This window comes from Entelurus aequoreus, linkage group LG09 (genome assembly GCF_033978785.1).
Source record: "Entelurus aequoreus isolate RoL-2023_Sb linkage group LG09, RoL_Eaeq_v1.1, whole genome shotgun sequence".
Taxonomy (NCBI): Eukaryota; Metazoa; Chordata; class Actinopteri; order Syngnathiformes; family Syngnathidae; genus Entelurus; species Entelurus aequoreus.
This window is the reverse complement of record NC_084739.1, coordinates 41,541,591-41,561,137: the sequence shown is the minus strand read 5'-3', so window position 1 is coordinate 41,561,137 and position 19,547 is coordinate 41,541,591.

The following is a 19,547-nucleotide window of genomic DNA, read 5'->3' as shown; positions in this document are numbered from 1 at the left end:
TTGCTAGACTTCTCCTCTCTGACACCACCGCCAGAGAGTCTAGCTCCACTCCCACCACGCTACTGGCCTTCTCTACCAACTTGTCCAGTCTGTTTGCGTCCCTCACTCTCAGCCCACGGCGTACAAGAAGGCGCCTGCCACCACCGACTCGTAGAACATCTTCAACATCTTTGTGCAGACGTTGAAGGATCCTAGCCTCCTGAGGAAGTAGAGGCGGCTCTGTCCCTTCTTGTAGAGTGCCTCAGTGTGTTTTGACCCATTCAGCTTGCTGTCCATGTGTACACCGAGGTATTTATAATCCTCAACAGTGTCCACATCGACCCCCCTGATGGAAACAGGGGTCGCTGGAGTAGTCCTCCTCCTTCCCAGGTCCACAACCAGCTCCGTGGTCTTCGTCACATTAAGCTGGCGGTGGTTCTTTCCACACCATGTGACAAAGTCCTCCACCAGTGGCCTGTATTCCTCATCATCACCATCCTCAATACACCCCACTATCGCAGAGTCATCAGAAAACTTCTGAAGGTGGCAGGACTCTGAGTGATAATGGAAATCGGTGGTGTAGATGGTGAGGAGGAAGGGGGAGAGGACTGTGCCCTGCGGGGCCCCGGTGTTGCTGACCAGCCTGTCAGACACACAGTCCTGCAGTCGCACGTACTGTGGTCTGTCAGTCGGGTAGTCAACAACCCAGGACACCAAGGGGGCCTCCACCTGCATCGTCTCCAACTTCACACCCCGTAGTCCAGGCCGTATGGTATTAAAAGCACCGGAGAAGTCAAAAAACATGACCCTCACACTGCTCGCAGGCTTGTCTAGGTGGGTGTGGGCTCGGTTCAGCAGATAGATGACTGCGTCCTCCACTCCCAGTCGGGGCTGGTAGGCAAATTGGAGTGGGTCCAGGTGGGGCTTGACTGTAGGGCAGAGTTGTTCCAGGACCAACCTCTCCATGGTCTTCATGATATGATATCATCACTTATATATTTGCCTCTAAACATTTCAAAATATACCCAAATCTGCACTGATTCAGGTAACAGTAGCTTAATGGGACCCTAGAAATCGCCTGAAACCCATAAGTGCCTGGATGTGCCTCTAGGTCATATGATTGCAACCCACCTGTAGATGATAAACAGTATGCAGCAGCAGTCTTTATGGATCAAACAAAAGCATTTGACACAATTAATAATAGTATCTTAATTAACAAATTAGAACGGTATGGCATCGGACGGTCGGTCTTGAACTGTGTAAGAAACAAATTAACTAACAGAATGTAACATGTGAAGCTAAGCAAACACACCTCTACAGCGCTAAATATATCTTGTAGTAACACCGATAGACTACTTCCTGACTATGGCAACACACCTCGGACCACCTGAAATGAATGTACAGTATACATGCAAATGAGACTCAGAAGTCTAAGAAAACTTGACATAACTGGACAGCACAGTTATTATCAGCCCAGTGTTCAATGTTACATTAAAATAATTAGATTTTATCAAACAAATAACATTATGATCTCACGAACACACAAAAAAGTACCGAAAATCGGTGCCCATACTAGTTACCCATACTAATTCCCAGGTGCGGAGAACTTACCTCTACACACTTGAGTATTATTTTCGGATTTCTCGCTTATTGAAGATGTTGCCACATCTAAAACAGATGCAAGCATAAGAAATTATATAATTGGCAGTGCGAAAAGTAGGTCACCCACCAGCTTTGAAGAGTCAATTACTGCTATTTCGATGGACCCACGGAAATGAGCCTCTTTTCATCATGAGCGGTCTAGAAGTACCTCCACCCTTTTTCTTTGATTAGGCTACATTTTGGGAAATAAAATACAGGAAAAACACGCACTCTCTAAAAAACGTAACAAAACAAAAATAAAGAGGTGCACGGCAAAAAGTGCACTTAAAGAAAAAGCAAGGCCAGCAACACTCGTGTCCCTCTTATAATTTTAAACCAGTAGACAGGATCTACTGGTGTCCTTCTACCGCTGTTCTGTGGAGAGCATCCTCACATACTGCATCTGCGTATGGTTCTGCAGCTGCACAGCAGCAGAGAGGAAAGCTCTCCAGAGGGTGCCCCCTCTCCTCCCTGGAAGAACTGTACAACTCCCGCTGCCTGAAGAAGGCAGCCAAAATACTCAAGGACCCATCCCACCCCGGCAACAGCCACTTCGAACAGCTGCCTTCCGGCAGACGTTTCAGAACCATGCGAACCCGCACAAATAGACTCAAGAACAGTTTCTACCCCCGGGCCATAACTGCACTAAACGCAGCTGGAATGTAAAAAATAAAAAAATAAAAACTCCCTCATGGGCAACACGAGGAAGCCATCGGTCAATGACGATCCGGGACTGTGCAATCAGCGATCACACGCCAACTGGACAATATTTACCATATTTATTTACATATTTAATCCACAATAAAAAGCCTGCACAGCATAGGAGGTAGGAAATGCTGACTCCCACCCGCTCAGCACACTGGGAACCAGCATTACTCCTCTCTAGTCAGTTTACTAGTCACTTTATACTTTTTATTGTCTTGTTTTTTTTACATTGCCTCAAAGAGTGGTCTTAGGCCATATTGTATGTTGCATATTGTGTATATTGTGTTGTTTCTGTATATTGTGTGGTTTCTTCTTTTTAAAAAAAATGCAAAGCACCTTAGGGAAGCAACCTAAATTTCGTTGGACCTGTACCTGTACAATGACAAATAAAGATCATTCATTCATTCATTTTAATATAAACTGCACTGGCGCTACCAAACACAAACCGGTTTCCACAAGGTCTTCGTCAGTGTGCAATTTTCTAACAGGAAGTGATGCACCTAAATAATCACAGCTGTGGTCAATCAATTGATAAAATAAATCAAGAAAAACTTCAAAAATGAAAGTGCACAAACAGACAAAAAGGAAAATTGGACAAAATAAATCAAAGACTCAGTACAGTATCATAGGTAAATAAAGTAATTAAAAAAAAAGAAAGAAAGAAAAGGAAAACATTTAAAATAAGAAAAAAACGTGTAATAATTTTTTTTTTTTAAATGTGGGAAGATTATAATGGTTGTCCACACATTTTTGTATTACTTTATTTACTGTACCTACGATAGATAGACAGATAGATAGATAGTACTTTATTGATTCCTTCAGGAGAGTTCCCTCAGGAAAATTAAAAACACCTATGATACTGTATAATTATTCGGAAAGCTGATAAAGGTGGAGCTGTTGTAATCCAGAATAGAAGTGCATATAGAGAAGAGGTGTTGCAACAATTTAGTGACACTGTTTTTTATACGCCTTAATAATGTGACCCTACGCCAAGATTTAATAAGGAAGTTTCTTGTTTTCTAAGAAGGGCATTGGATGAAGGTCTTATTTCTCTAGACAAATTAAAGTGTTTGTTTAAAAAAAGTCCTGTACGTCCTGTAATATATACTCTTACAAAGATTCACAAAAGTATTGTTGAGCCTGTACCGGGACGTCCTATTGTTGCTGGCACACAATCTCTTACTGAACCCATCTCTAAATACATTGACTTGCATATAAAAGTCGGTTTTCCGCCTTCCATCATTTGTTAAAGATACTACTGATTTTCTTAACAAAATTGATTCTTTAAAAGACGTACATGATGGGGTGTTTTTATGTACGACGGATGTTACGAGTTTGTACACAAATGTACCACATACTGGGGGTTAAGAAGCATTGAAGCCTTTTTGGATCGCAGAGAATCCCTTAATCCTCTAACTGATTTTTTGGTTAAAATGACTGAACTAATCCTTAAGAGAAACTATTTTAGATTTGAGGACTTACTATTTACAAACTCAGGGAGTTCCTATGGGGTCAGCTATTTCATCTAACCTAAGCAATTTATTTATGGGTAAATTTGAGGAGGATTTTGTCTATATTAATAATCAGTTTCTCCTTTTTCTTTGTGTTGGTTTCGTTATATTGATGATATGTTTTAAATTGTTTCGGGTACTTCAGCTCAACTTGAATAATTGAATATATATATCAACTCGAGAATGCCATCTATTAACTTTTCACTTGAATTTAGCAAGGACAAGATTTATTTTCTTAATGCGAATGTAGTTAAAAATGAACACTTGAACACAAGCATGTACAGAAAGAAGACTGACACTAACAGTTTTTTAGACTATTCTAGTTTTCACCCACCCGCTCTGAAGAAAGGTCTCCCTTATAGTCAGTTATTAACAGTGTTGGGTTAGTTACTGAAAACCAGTAACTAGTTACAGTTACTAGTTACTTTATTTCAAAAGTAACTCAGTTACTAACTCAGTTACTTACACCAAAACGTAATGCGTTACTGTGAAAAGTAACTATTTAGTTACTTATTTTTTTTAAATTGTTTTAAGGCTCCCATTAATGCCCTTTTAGCCTTCATTTCAGTACTGTTATTGCACTGGTGAATAATACAATCTGTTGATCAACATACAACACACAAAGACAAAGATATGTTTCAAAGGGCCAATTTATTTTGGGCCAGAACAAATTGACAAAACTATTTTAAATAGCTTCAACATAACATACATACGTAACAAACCGCATAATAACATCATGTCACAACAAAGCTGTAAACCTGGCTTCACCCAAGGAAAGCACACATGACATGATTATATGTCATGTCACTATATACAGCACACATACTGCTATACACACGCCTAACCAGGCGTTTTTTTCTCTCTCAAGGAATTGTGAAATAAAATCATGTCTTCATGAGATCAACACTGTACTGAAGCCCAGAACACTCTACACATTTCCCCAGTTTTAGTTTAGAGATAAGGAAAGATTGGCCTGGCCCACTAGGATCCCTCTTTATGTTTGTGAACTTTATAGTCTATACATTTAGAGTGATGTGATAATCAAATACTCTAAAAGTCTAGAATGAAAGAGTATATAAGAGAATTCACAGAGTGTGTGTACCTTCAGTGATGAATGATGAGCAGAGGCAGAGTTTGGAGTGTCTTCTTTAGCTCGCTTTCCATTTTTATGTGCTCACTGTCCACTGTGTCCAGGAACAGTAGTAACAGTAACTGAGTTACTGAATATAAAAAATAACGCGTTAGACTACTAGTTACCGCCGAAAATAACGGCGTTACAGTAACGCGTTACTTAATCCCAACACTAGTTATTAAGAGTCAAGAATATCTGTAATACTGACATTGCTTTTGAGGAACAAGCTGGGGAACTTTGCAATTGTTTTTTAGCAAAAGGATATGATAGAAGAAGTCTTGATCAATATTTCAAGGTGAGTAATATCTTCATTGAAATTTGTCCAAATTCAGTGTTTGTTCTTCCAAGTCCCCAGGCTTAGTTTGTGCTACTATATTTTCTAATATTACTTGAGATCTCAAGGATTGCATTAAGAGATACTGGTACATTTTAAAGAGTGATCCTCAGATAGGTCATGTATTTTAGGAGTTCCCCATTTTAGTTCCCCAAATTAGTCAGAGCAGATTGTTTTATTCGTCCACAACATTTTCTATTATCTCTTCCCAATGGTAATTTCTCGTGTTGTAACTTTGTTCAATGTAATGCTATGGTTAAAGGTGAATATTTATCCTATCCTTATTCAGGTCGTAAATTCCCCATAAAAAGCAGAAGTTCCTGCACTAAATTTGTTGTGTAGCTTCTCAAGTGTCCATGTGGCCTTTGTTATGTTGGAAAGACTAAGAGAGAGCTCAATATTCGCATTTCAGAACATAAAAGAGTAATACATGAGTAATTGTGATATAAAAACCTCTGTCGCAAGACACTTTAATAGTGCTGGACATGATATATGTTAATTGAGGTTCCAGGGTTTGCAAGAAGTGAAACCTTCGAGGAGAGGGGGAGATAGAGAAAAAGTTTTACTGCAACTTGAAGCATTTTGGATGAACACTTTACAAACCGAGTACCCTAAAGGGACGAACGAGGAGGTGATTTTGGGTGGTTTTCTATAATTGTTTTCTACAATGGTGTTCTATGAAGTTGCCTATATGCATATCATGTACGTTATCATTGATTTTTTTGTGGCTTGATCTATGGCTTCAGGTTGGTGCTTCATTTTGATACTTTATAAGTAATATATTATATATAGAGGGAGCTATAGCTATTCTATCGCTTTTATTTATTTTTTTCACTGTGCTGATGTCTCCTTTTATTATAATGGTTGTCCACACATTTTTTGAATGTGTTATTACTTTATATACTTATGATACTGTACTGAGTCTTTGAATTATTTTGTACAATTTTCCATTTTTATGATGGTACCGGGTAGAAGGAGACGGCACTGAGGCTGGGAGAGCGTTTAGCCTGGGGTGTATTTATTTAAAAGGGAAATTCTATATTTCTATATAAATATATATATATATATATATATATATATATATATATATATATATATATATATATATATATATATATATATATATATATATATATAATGTATATAATATATTATATTGTATAATATATTATGATATTATATTACATATTATATATTATATTATATATATCAATATATGTATATATCAGATGTGTATGTAACCAAACAGGAAATGGGTGTCAGACTATGTGTAGAATTTAAAGGCCTACTGAAACCCACTACTACCGACCACACAGTCTGATAGTTTATATATCAATGATGAAATCTTAACATTATAACACATGCCAATACGGCCGGGTTAACTTATAAAGTGACATTTTAAATTTGCCGCTAAACTTCCGGTTCGAAACGCCTCTGAGGATGACGTATGCGCGTGACGTAGACCGGCGAACACGGGTATGCCTTCCACATTGAAGCCAATACGAAAAAGCTCTGTTTTCATTTCATAATTCCACAGTATTCTGGACATCTGTGTTCGTGAATCTGTTTCAATCATGTTCATTGCATTATGAAGAAGGAAGCTGAGCAAGCAAAGAAGAAAGTTGTCGGTGCGAAATGGACGTATTTTTCTAACGTAGTCAGCCACAACAGTACACAGCCGGCGCTTCTTTGTTTACATTCCCGAAAGATGCAGTCAAGATGGAAGAACTCGGATAACAGAGACTCTAACCAGGAGGACTTTTGACTTCGATACACAGACGCCTGTAGAGAACTGGGACAACAAAGACTCTTACCAGGATTACTTTGATTTGGATGACAAAGACGCAGACGTGCTACTGTGAGTATGCAGCTTTGGCTTCTAAACATTTGATCGCTTGACCGTATGTGCGCAACTTTTTTTGCGTATGTACGTAACTTTTTTAAAATATATAAGCTTTATGAACCTTGGGTTAGGTGAACGGTCTTTTGGGCTGAGTGATTGTGTGTGTTGATCAGGTGTTTGAATTGTATTGGCGTGTTCTATGGAGCTAGGAGCTAGCATAGGAGCTAGGAGCTAGCATAACACGTACCGTACCGTACGTGCGCGTCACGTACGTAACTTTTTAAAAATATATAAGCTTTATGAACCTTGGGTTAGGTGAACGGTCTTTTGGGCTGAGTGATTGTGTGTGTTGAACAGGTGTTTGAATTGTATTGGCGTGTTCTATGGAGCTAGGAGCTAGCATAGGAGCTAGGAGCTAGCATAACACGTACCGTACCGTACGTGCGCGTCACGTACGTAACTTTTTTAAAATATATAAGCTTTATGAACCTTGGGTTAGGTGAACGGTCTTTTGGGCTGAGTGATTGTGTGTGTTGATCAGGTGTTTGAATTGTATTGGCGTGTTCTATGGAGCTAGGAGCTAGCAGAGGAGCTAGGAGCTAGCATAACAAACACGCAGGTGTTATTATGCAGGATTAATTTGTGGCATATTAAATATAAGCCTGGTTGTGCTGTGGCTAATAGAGTATATATATGTCTTGTGTTTATTTACTGTTGTAGTCATTCCCAGCTGAATATCAGGTACCGTGAGTATGCAGCCTTGGCTGCTAAACATTTGATAACTTGACCGTATGTGCGCGTCACGTACGTAACTTTTTAAAAATATATAAGCTTTATGAACCTTGGGTTAGGTGAACGGTCTTTTGGGCTGAGTGATTGTGTGTGTTGATCGGGTGTTTGAATTGTATTGGCGTGTTCTATGGAGCTAGGAGCTAGCAGAGGAGCTAGGAGCTAGCATAACAAACACGCAGGTGTTTTTATGCAGGATTAATTTGTGGCATGTTAAATATAAGCCTGGTTGTGTTGTGGCTAATAGAGTATATATATGTCTTGTGTTTATTTACTGTTGTAGTCATTCCCAGCTGAATATCAGGTCACCCCCGGCTCTCACAGCATCTTCCCTATCTGAATAGCTTCAACTCCCCACTAGTCCTTCACTTGCACTTTACTCATCCACAAATCTTTCATCCTCGCTCAAATTAATGGGAAAATTGTCACTTTCTCGGTCCGAATCTCTCTCACTTCATGCGGCCATCATTGTAAACAATAGGGAACTTTACGTATATGTTCAACTGACTACGTCATGCTACTTCCGGTAGGGGCAAGCCTTTTTTTTATCAGATACCAAAAGTTGCAATCTTTATCGTCGTTGTTCTATACTAAATCCTTTCAGCAAAAATATGGCAATATCGCGAAATGATCAAGTATGACACATAGAATAGATCTGCTATCCCCGTTTAAATAAAAAAAATTCATTTCAGTAGGCCTTTAACTGGAAGGTTTTACCGTAAGTGTTGGAGGTGCGTGTTGAGAGGGGCGGTGCTGTCAGACAAGGGCAAGGCAGGCAGGGTTTGTCCAGGGGCGGAAGCGTGGTCGGGCGGCAGGAGAGAGTCGTCGTAGTCCGGGGGCAAGCGAGGAGTCGAGAACCAGGAAGCACGAGGAAGACAGGGAAGATCCAGGAGCGCACGACACACAGCGTGACTCGGGGACGCACACAGGGAGCTGCGGGGTGAGGGAGGACACGACAATTAGCGCAGGGAACAATACACAGAGTTCAGGATCAAAAAGGCAACTAGGAAGCTGGAGACGAGCTTACGGTACGATGTACAGATTGCTACGTTCTGGCAAAGGATCTCTGGTGGCGGTTGTTTAAGTAGCCGTCCCTCTCATCAGTGCCGGGTGTGTTGATTGAAGATGGAACGCAGCTGCCTGCAGCAGCTTGAGTGACGCGCGCGCTAGCGCGCTTGGAGGTGCGCTCAGCGCGGCTCCCAGATGATTGCGCACTAGTGTGCGTCTGGGCCGTTACAATTTTGTCTATTTGTACACTTTAATTTTTGAAGTTTTTCTTGATTTATTATATCAATTGATTAACCACAGCTGTGACTATTTAAGTGAATCACTTCCTGTTAGAAAATTGTACACTGTCGAAAACCTTGTCGAAACCAGTTCGTGTTTGATAGCACCCGTGCAGTTTATTTTAAAATTATAAGAAGGACACGAGTGTTGCTGGCTTTGCTTTTTAAGTACATTTTTGGAAATAACTTGTTTAGAGGTGTTGAAAAGTGCTTGAAGTCATTCTCATTTGACAAATTACATTTGGAAAAACTGTATTGTAAAATCTTAATTGGCACTGCCACATTTTAATTGAATGCATAACAAAACACAATAATGCAAAAATACACGTTCATCAAGTTACCATTGCAGTGGACATGCTGTATGTTGTCATGATCTGACATGGCAGATATCTATAGTCATTTATTTTGTATTATTTCCTGTCCTGTCTTATTTTTCGTTCCACTTCTTGCTTTCTTTCCTCGGGTCTGAGCGCTGGCTCCTTACACTGTCCCTGATTGGCAGTCAGGACATACCTGTTCCTAGTTGCTAATAAGGATTGCTTCTTCGGTTGCCTCTACACTAAGACGGCTAAGGTTATACAGGATATAACCAGCCTAACCTTATCCCTGTCCACACACAAACAATGTTTAAGCTTTGGTTTAAGACCTGCTGCCTTCCCCGCCTCCCGGCACAATGCGACCTAGTAGGCATGGGCGGAAAATGACAGACGCGCATATATTACGTCATAGTCACCATAGAAGTGTATCCTTACCCGGCATATAAACATTAAAGCTGTTAGACTACCCCTTTTGTATTGAATCACACCTGAGCCATCATAAATTAATCAAATATTTAATGGACGTATGAAAATAAACAATGTGACAAATAACTTTTTACAACAATCAATTTAGGGATCTAGATACACTATAATGCCAAAAGTATTTGGCCACCTGCCTTTACTCACATATACTCCATCCCATGGAATTGTCCAAAATGTTTTGGTATCCTGGGGTATTCAAAGTTCCTTTCACTGGAACTAAGGGGCCTAGCCCAACTCCTGAAAAACAACCCCACACCATCATTCCTCCTCCACCACATTTCACACTCGGCACAATGCAGTCCGAAATGTAGCATTCTCCTGGCAACCTCCAAACCCACACTCGTCCATCAGATTGCCAGATGGAAAAGCGTGATTCATCAGTCCAGAGAAGGCGTCGCCACTGGGCTCTAGAGCAGTGGTGACGTGCTTTACACCACTGCATCCGACGCTTTGCATTGGACTTGGTGATGTATGGCTTAGATGCAGCTGCTTGGCCAAGGAAACCCATTCCATGAAGCTCTCTGCGTACTGTACGCGGGCTAATTGGAAGGTCACATGACGTTTGGAGCTCTGTAGCAACTGACTGTGCAGAAAGTCTTTGCACTATGCACTTTAGCATCCGTTGCCCCCTCTCTGTCAGTTTACGTGGCCTACCACTTGGTGGATGACTTGCTGTTGTTCCCAAACTCTTCACTTTTCTTATAATAAAGTTGACTTTGGAATATTTAGGAGCGAGGACATTTCCTGACTGGATTTGTTGCACAGGTGGCATCCTATGACAGTTCCACGCTGGAAATCACTGAGAGCGGCCCATTCTTTCACAAATGTTTGTAGAAACAGTCTCCATGCCAGTGGTTCTTAACCTGGGTTCGATCGAACCCTAGGGGTTCGGTGAGTCGGCCTCAGGGGTTCGGTGGAGCCTCTGCCATGGAGGTAAAGACACATCCGACTTATCATGTAAATAAAAACTTCTCCCTATCGGCGTATTATGGATACCCCCAGACAATGTTCCCTCTAATTTTCCATCTGATTTGCAGGTTGTTTGATTGATCGATTGAAACTTTTACTAGCAGATTGCAAAGGAAGAGAATACATTATATGAAACAGTACAGTTTACACAGTACAGTACATATTCCGTGCAATTGACCACTAAATGGTAACACCCAAATACGTTTTCAACTTGTTTAAGTCGGGGTCCACGTTAATCAATTCAAGGTAATGTGTGTCAGGTGTGTAATTTGTTGTGAGTTCATGCACTGTGTTGGTTTTGTTCTTTGAACAAGGTGATGTTCATGCACGGTTCATTTTTTGCATCAGTAAAAAAAACATAACTTTTTCTTGAATTTGAAAAAAAAAACATTTTATTTTTCACTGAAGAAGGGTTCGGTGAATGCTGGTGGGGTTCGGTACCTCGAACAAGGTTAAGAACCACTGCTCCATGCCTAAGTGCTTGATTTTTCACAACGGGCCAAGTGATTAGGACACCTGATTCTCATCATTTGGATGGGTGGCCAAATACTTTTGGCAATATAGTGTATCTGGTCAGGACACTCCTCACTCTTTTGCCTTCACCTTCATTGTCCATTCTTGCAATCCTGCCTGTGCCTGGAGGCTGAAATCGGTGGTCGTACTCGACGGCCAAAACCACTGACTTTGTTTAGCGGCTCCTTCATGGCTTCACAGTAGTTATTGAGTACAAAACAAGCATACGCAAGTCTTGTCGGCCAAGTCATACAAAGCACACGCTACCTTTTTTATCACATCCACGGAAACCCGCATTCTCGTTGTCTCCCCTTCGACAAATGGATGAAGTTTTTCGCTAAGTAAAATCACAGCTGACCTGGACATTCAAAAGTTGTCTTGCCATTCCTCTGGCACAACACACTCGTTGACAAACATATCCCACCAGACTGCCATTCCTCCAGGCCTTATCCAAAACCATCGCTCAAAATTGCTATGTTGCCGTCTGAGATGTGTTGTATCCAAAATAGCTGCAATCGCGCGTTACCTTCTCTTAAGGTTTTCATGTGTGATTTCCACAAGCACCTGTACATGTAGAAGAAGGAGAAACACGGGCATGTCTGGATGACTCGCCTCCATCTTTCTAGTGGTTACCTCCGAGCGGAAACCGGTTGTTATGAAGCTAGATGTGGCGCGTTCTTTCTGACGTCACTTCCTCTCCGAACTACTGTTTCTAAACGATCAATGAGTCCACACAGAGCTAAGAGCCGAAGATTTACCTGTGTAAAAAAATATCCAAGGAGGGGAACCTTAAACGATGTGTAGTGTGGCTGACACTGGGTTTAGGCTAAATAGTTATTCGTTTAAGGAGGGGCCTCATACCAGCATTGTCCTCTCAATGGGGCTGGATCATTTGATTTGCGCTTCATACGCCTATTTTTACTCTTTGTGCTCTTCCCAGCTGCACATACTTGTGTTATCAGCATTTGACCTAATACAGAGGGCTTTTCCATGCATTTGCCTGCAGTCTCTGCATCCTGGGGTCCAGACAAACACCATTGGACAATTGTACAGTTCAGTAGAAAAGTAGTGAGATAAATTAAAAAAAAAAAACATTTTATTATACCCTCCACTGGAAGTATTTTGCAAGATGAGGGGGACAATGTGAACTTCTTCAAATTATCTTTTTCTCTGGGATGAGACATCCCTTTGAATAGCTTGTTTTTTTGTCCGAAGACATGCTTTGTCTTTTTACCACAAATTTGATTATCACGAGAAACAGAAAATGGTTTCCATATTCTCTTTTTACCTGTTCCAGGAAAAGTCCCAGTGTCTTTCTGTCATATTCAAGAAATTACACAATGTGACTGTTTGACACTAGCGGGGACGTTTGTGTCCAACATGTATTTTTGGAAGCTACAGCAGACCTGCTAATTTGACACTGTGCACACATGGTGTCCTAATGTTGAAAATACTTTGTACCATTAGAGGTAGTCAGACAGTGAGAGTGACAATGTGGATGAGAGGACAGAAAAACTCCATAACGATATACAGTGCATGATAGTTGCAGCAAGGCACATTGACATGCTATTAATTTTGGACAAACTTCAAATTTGCCATTGCAATGAAGTGAAAATAATCCCTTCCTGACATTATTGACCAATGCGTATAATGACAGTAACTTTTTGCACATGGAAACAGTTTTTCGAATTAAAAGCCTAATTGGAATAAAAATGCCATTCGGAATATTCTGACTTGATCACACACGTTCTGATCAAAATGTAATTCTGCTTGAGACGGGTTGTTTATGCCAATACTCATTGGGATTGTAGCACATATTCCGAAATTCGGGTTGAAATGATCCTTACTGCACATGTCTGTGACGTCAGCTATACTTTGATGGTGGAGCGGGGACTAAATGTAATAGTCTCGGAATGAACCGATTGCCTTGCTGCTGTCTCCCCCCATTCCAACATGTGCACAAGTAGCCTTATCTACTGTTAAGTTTGTTGCTCTAAAACCGAGAATAGCAAAAACAAAAGTGTGTTCTTGAGTGTCATGTGTCGATGTAACAATAAAAGGCGCCGTGACTTAAGGTGCACACGTCGTGGTGTTTCTGTGACGATCTTATGGAGGAGGTGGGATTCGCTGGTCTGTGCCTTTCGGCAGAGGGCTAGTGGGGCTGCTTCTTGTCTGATGTTTGCCGATGCGATCCCAGCGAGGACGGTCAGTTGGTTTACTGGGGTCCCTCCCAGGCACCCGTAGACGGTCCACAGGGCTCTGTTGAGGGCGACATCCAACTTCTTTACATGAGGGCTACGGCACCAAACCGGGGCACAGTACTCAGCGGCTGAGAACACCAGGGCTAGCATGGACATGTGCAGTGTCTTTGTCGTGGCTCCCCAGGTGGTGCCGGCTAGGCGGCATATTAGGGCGGCACAGGCACTTGTCTTTGCCTTGGTATTGTCCAGGTGTTGTTTGAATGTCAGTGTTCTGTCAAGCTTCACACCGAGGTACGTGGGAACTGGCTGGGACTGTAACCGGGCATTATCCACCATGATGTTCATCTCATGTTGTTGAGGTGCAACATTGAAGATGTTGTCTTACCCATGCTGAGCTTGAGACGCCAGTTCCTCAGGTATGAGGACAGGGTGTTCATGTCCTCAGAGAGGCCCTGTTCTGCTGCTTCCCAGGATGGCTTACTAAGTAGGATGGCCAGATCATCTGCATAGCCATACTTATTTGACTGAGTTGCAGGCAGGTCATGGATATAGATGTTGAACAGCATTGGTGCCAGCACTAAGCCCTTTGGGACGCCATTCTTAAGTTTCCTCACCCTGCTGCATTGGCCATTGCTGGTGTGTAGCTGGAAGCTGCGGTTGCTCATCATCTCCATGATGAAGCTCACCATATGTTTGTATGGGATGTTTTCCAGAAGTTTCATATGTAGCCCACGCATCCAGACAGTATCGTATGCAGCTGTGAGGTCCAAAAAGACAGCGCCAGCCTTCTCCCCTGCCTGGAAGCTGTCCACTATGTCTTGACACAGAAAGGTCACCTGGTCCACCGTGGACCTACTGCTTCGGAAGCCAGCCTGTTCTTTAGGCACCTGGGGGTCGTTCACCGGGTTGAGACGTGCATGGATGAGGCGTTCCAAGATCTTATATGGAACACACAGCAGTGAGATGGGTCGGTAACCCTTAGGGTCAACACTAGGCTTGTCTGGCTTCGGCAGAGCGATCACCTTGGCACGGCGCCATATCTTTGGCAGCTTCAGACATCGGAGACACATGGAGGAGAAGGAGCACAGCCAGACGTTTGCCTTCTTGCCTTGATGTTTTATATATTCCGGATGGATGCCGTCGATGCCTGGTGCCTTACCCGTTTTCAGCCGTTGGATGGCCTGCCCGATTTCTTGTGTTGTGAAATTGTGGGATAGTTTGAGATCACAGCCTGGTGCCTTGTGCAGCTCATGGACTCTTGCCGATGTTCTTCTGGTGAAGTCCTTGTCTGCATTGGGGAAACAATAGTGACGCGATGGAATTTGCAGTGATGGGACATTGTGCTGGGGTTGTCGACCTGCCCATCAGCTTGTTCATGGTCTGCCACACCCGGCGGCTAGAGTGTGTGAAGTTGATTGATTCCACTGTCTCCGTCCATATTTGCCTGCATTTCTCATTTAGTCTGCAGATTAGTTGTTCACTGCTATATCCCTGCCGTCGCTAGTTTCTGATTCTGTGTTGGTGCGAAGTAGATCTTCACATTGGTCATCCCAGCAGGGTAAATAGGCTTTGTGTACGCCGTGGGGGATGTTCTTCTTGGCGGCAGCCAGCATCATCTTGCAGTATGAGTCATAGGCGATGTCCAAGTTGGTGGGGTGCGGGTGTGGGAGAACAGCAACTGCCTTGTTAGCTTGCTGTGTGAAGCCTACCCAGTCTGCTTTCCGGAAGTTCCACCTCCTCACATCCTTCCCTTCCACAGACTGGACCAGAGATGGAATGGTTATGAGCGATGGTCGGTGGTGTGTTCGGGGGAATCTGTCCAGAATGCGTCTTACTGGTAGCGGTTCGTTGTCGCGACATTTTGCAAAGGCCAGGTCCGAGTTGGTGGTGTTGTTCCAGCGTGCAGAATAGAAAGTGCGTGGCTCCTTTGGGTCGTATAGGAGTGTCGCATCGGCGGCCGAGGCCCATTCTGCCAGGAATTCACCATCAGTGTTGGAGCTGCTGTAGCCCCAGTCTGTGTGCTGGCTGTTGAAATCACCAGCATACATGGCGGGGGCTGGGACATCCGGCAGAGATGTTGGGACGAACCTACTCGGAGGCGGCTTGTGGATGTTGACGATGGCGGTGTCTTGCACTTCAGTTGTAATCCATTCTACCTCTGCATCGTTTGCAGACTGTGCTATGGCTGACCAAGCCAGGTCGTTACAAACAAATGTAGCTATGCCGTGATGTTCGTCCGCGGTGTACCCAGGGAGCTTCAGGAAGTTCTTGTTTTCGATGTGAGTCTCCTGCAATAGAACTATAGTCGCCTTGTTTTTAATGGCGATCTGTTCGATGACGTTGAGTTTAGCGGTGGTAAGGCCTTCAACATTGAGCTGCAGTAACGCTAAACCAACTACACTTTTTGCGGTCTGCAGACGTGGTAAAGACATTAGTTTTGCTTTTGTAGGCTTTTTGAACCTGTAAGCTACTCGTGGGGGAGGTCGCGTAGAGGCTGTCTTTATCTCCCCCGTAAAAGAAGTGCAAGTGATTAATGTGTGAAGTTATCTTACTGCAGTTCTACCACATGAAAATAAAAAGACGCGTGGGAGGGTTAATTAAGTAAAAAAGATAAAAAAGGGATTAATTAATTTTAGCACACTTTGAAGAATTATAAAATCTTATTTGACAAGGTCCATGCATTAGTTCAGCAGTCCCCAAACTTTTTGACTTGGGGGGAAAATTTGGTGGTTGGCCAAAAACGACTGCATGTAAAGTAACTATACATACATACATACATACACACATAAATTGAAGAGGGAAGTTTGCCAAAAATCTAAGAATAAAGTACAACTTGCGGTTAAGCCCTATTTTTAGCGTAATAACAATCATTTATACAAAAATAAAGAATGTAGGATTTACAATATTTGGAAATGATCAGAGACACTTTAGTTTGCTTTAATTTAAGCAAGCTATATTGAGCTAAAACATTACTAACTGTTAACAACCCCTGTCCCTATACATCAGACACTGAAAACACTGCAATATGAAGGATAAACGATAAAACATTAAATATTAGGAGTACATGAAAGTTTAACTCCTACCTTGTTTACTTTAGTGATCTTTAAAGTTTTGTAATCAATCAGATATACAAAGCAACTAAAATGTGCAAAACATGGCAAAGTATGGAGAGGAATTGTTTTGTAAGTTACCCATTATGCCTTGAAGTGGATTTATCTGGGTATAATTCAAAATTATGTATGGTGCCTAGACATTTTTTATAATGACCACAAAGTTTAGTGAAAAGGTTGTATGTTATGTGTGTTGACTTTCTATGTTGGTTGTGGTAGGAAAAGGTTGTTTGAAATGGGTCATAAAAATGTATTGTATGCTCATGGTTCTTCAATATAAAACTCATGGTCGTTGACCAAAATTACCAACAATATCTATAAAATGGTGGCATTTTTGCAACATCAGACAGTAAATTAATCAAAATTAAATTCGAGATATGGCGCTGGCTAGACTTGATAAAAAAAACTTGGGACGTCTCGCAAGTCAGAGTGAAGATGCCAGCGGGCCGCATTTGGCCAACGGGCCATAGCGTGGATACCACCGCATTAGTCATTTGGAAGGACTTTCGTAGGACTTCCATAGTCAAACAATTGTGATCTAAATAAAAACATAGGGTAGACGGCAGTGGCAATTGTCCAAAGATATTTCTTCATAACCAGATTTGAAAATCAAATATAATTCTATTGTAATTAGTTGCTGATAAATATAATTCTTGGAACAACTCTTGGAATGCACCAGTAGCTTTTAGAGACTGTATTGACATTTGTCGTACGTGTTCTGGAGTTAACTCCAAAGTCGCAAAGATAACCTCAAAAAAGACTTTCCCCTATTCAGAGATGAGTGGGTTATTAATCATACTCCATGGACACATTGGTGATTGCTTTACAGAAAAAGTGTCCCTGCAAGTGGCCCATCCCTCTCCTACATGCTTATAGAAGTACACACATGCACATACAAACACGCTCACACCCAAGGCTCTTTGCAATGACAATGAAATGTACAGTATTTGCATTTGGCATATTCATTCAGCGTTTCCTTGAACTCAGAGAATGAACCTTTTATATTATGTTTCTCACAAATCTCAGGGCTTTTAGCGACAGTATATTTAAACCATAGATGACTACATCCAGGTGTCATACAAGAATTCCCTGAAACCGAAAACACATTTCTGTGCTCAGCCTTTATATATAAAGGCGTATTTTTTATTTTTCTGCTGTAGTTAATAAAAGTGTGTTCTTGGCTCATGGTTGCCAGATGCATCCATTTTGATGACACTTGTATGGGAAAAGGCCATTTGTTTTCTTCTCACAATGACACACTGTTAAAAAAGTGGCCTGATTGCAGACAATTACAATATAGAACAAAAAGACCCCAAATGCAGACAAAGCAGGCTGTGGAAAGTCTGGTAGATCATTAAAATTTAACTGCAATCCATTACTCAATGTGAAACCACTGGTTCATTGCGCCCACATCCTTTAATCCAGGTTTGAGTCAATAGTGTTTTGTCCGCTGTTTTTTTCCCTACGATCACATGCCATTCAAGTTATTTATTTTGTTTATTTGCTCATTTTTCTGTGGAAGCTTGTCCCAGCAGGGCTTTAGTCGAAGGAGACTGGGAGTGTATCCATCACACAACTTGTACAGATAAACAATCACTCACATTTATGACATTGTGTCAATATGGAAACGCTTGTCATATAAATCCTCCGTTACCATAAACTGTATTTATACACTAGCCCAAGTTGTATGACTAGTATTATAAATGCATTTATACACTAGCCTAAATTGAACCACAGTAAAACATTTAACAATATCTGCTGTTTAAAGTGTTGAATACGCCAACCTGAAACAATGCACTTAATGCAAAAGACAACTGAAGCATTTAAAATGCATTACTTTTAATCACAAATGAATGTCTCCCATACCCATATTGGCTGGTTGACCCTTATTTGATGCTAAAGGTAATATCAGTGTCACAATGCAATTAAATGCAGCAGAGAGGAACCCAAGGATGCAGACGGACAGTGAGTAAAACAGTTATTTTACTTAAGGAAAAGTACTCACAACAATGATCCAAACAGGAGATAACAAAAGGTGAAGGTGCAAAAAAGAGAAAGCAAAATGAGCACCGTAGAAAAAAGAACAAAAGCTAATATACAAAAATAAGTACACTTGGGTTGGAGTTGCAAGACGTGCAAACTACCACACAACACCAAGCTGGATGGCACTGGGAAGAGCCAAAAAGGTAAGCATAAAAAAACTCCGGAATCATAGGAAACTTTTGACATGGAGACTCGAGGAGTGGAATCGCCGAGTGCCATCCAGCTGTCAAGGTGCTGCTTGGGTAGTATCAGGTAGATTGGAAACAGCTGTGCATGTCTCACAACTCCGCCCACAAGGGGAACGCAGGAACTCTAGGGGGAAGGAGAAATGTAAGAACCAGGTCCATACTTGCCAACCCTCCCGTTTTTAGCGGAAGACTCCCGGTATTCAGCGCCTCTCCCGATAACCTCCCGGCAGAAATTTTCTCCCGACAAACTCCCGGTATTCAGCCGGAGCTGGAGGCCACGCCCCCTCCAGCTCAATGTGGACCTGAGTGGCGACAGCCTGTTCTCACGTCCGCTTTCCCACAATATAAACAGCTTGCCTGCCCAATGACGTCATAACATCTACGGATATAGAGAGTAGAGTGCACAACTGCGCACACAACAAGGAGACTAAGCAGAAGAACGAGGAAGTTACAGACATGGCGACGCCGTCGACGAGCAAGATGAAGAAATACGCTTGCAAGTT